The sequence below is a fragment of the Monopterus albus genome, unplaced genomic scaffold (assembly GCF_001952655.1).
Source record: "Monopterus albus unplaced genomic scaffold, M_albus_1.0 scaffold394.1, whole genome shotgun sequence".
NCBI classification, from domain to species: Eukaryota; Metazoa; Chordata; class Actinopteri; order Synbranchiformes; family Synbranchidae; genus Monopterus; species Monopterus albus.
The window spans coordinates 438,398-439,401 of record NW_018128274.1 but is presented as its reverse complement, the minus strand read 5'-3'; the positions used below and the strand labels follow the sequence as shown (position 1 = coordinate 439,401).

The 1,004-nt window shown below is 43.2% G+C and overlaps 1 protein-coding gene across 2 annotated transcripts in view; it reads left to right on the top strand.

The window, feature by feature from the left end:
* The window catches only part of gca (grancalcin), a 30,588-nt gene that overhangs the window by 25,385 nt on the left and 4,199 nt on the right, over positions 1-1,004 (top strand). The gene's annotated exons all lie outside the window — the stretch shown is intronic.

Here is a 1,004-nt window from a genome sequence, read left to right as displayed (position 1 = left end):
ACAAGAGTGAACTCAATTATGGAGCCAGACGAGTAAAAGCGGAACAGTCTCTAATAAGAGCACCGGTAACAAATACAACGATAACACAAAGCAGGATTCTGATTCAGCAAGTATCACTCTCAGGTCGATAATACAGTCCAGGGTCAGAGCCAGCAAACTTACACAGCCGAGGGATCCACAAACGAGAGGTCAGAGATGGGAGTCTGATAGTCCATAAACAGAAAACACGAGCAGAATCAGAGAGGTTAGGCAGTACTCGGTGGTCACAAGGTAATCCCTGGTCAGAGCTGGAATAACAGGTGCAGAAAAAATGCTGGAAAGTATGAACAGGAGTTGGAACAATCTGGCAGCTTCCTGGTGGGAGGAAGCTGCCTATAAAGTGGTGAAAACGGGTATAAACAATAGTCACTGATTATGGTAAGTAGTCCGTAGCTGAGGTGAGACTGTAACAGGAAGTCGTGTCAAAATAAAAGCATGAGACCGGAAGCAGTGGGAAAGAATCGTGACAAAAACCCATCCAAATTTTGGAATGCTATAAAATGTCTCAATGATATGAATTATTATTAATAATATGATTGCCAACAAAGGCACAGTCAATAATAGGTACAAGATTGTAAATATATTTAATCATCACTTCATCTCTGCTGGTGAAAATGCTTTGAGCTGTAACATAACCTCATGTTCTTCCCCACATCTTTGCTCCCAGTAAGTAACCCCACCATTACAGACTTAAAAGGTTTTGACTTGAGTGAGGATAAAATCTTTTCATTTAGGACCATCATTGAATGGGAGGTATTACATTGATTATCTAGTATAACTGGAGCTGATCAGCTTAACCCAAAGCTCTTACAACGGGCTGCTCTTATTAAACCTCTCACACATATCTCAACTCTCATCTAATTTTCTATACCGCTTAGTCCGATGCCGGCTGAAGCCAATCCCAGCCGGCATCGGACGAAAGGCGGGGTACACCCCGGACAGGGCGCCAGTCCATCACAGGGGCC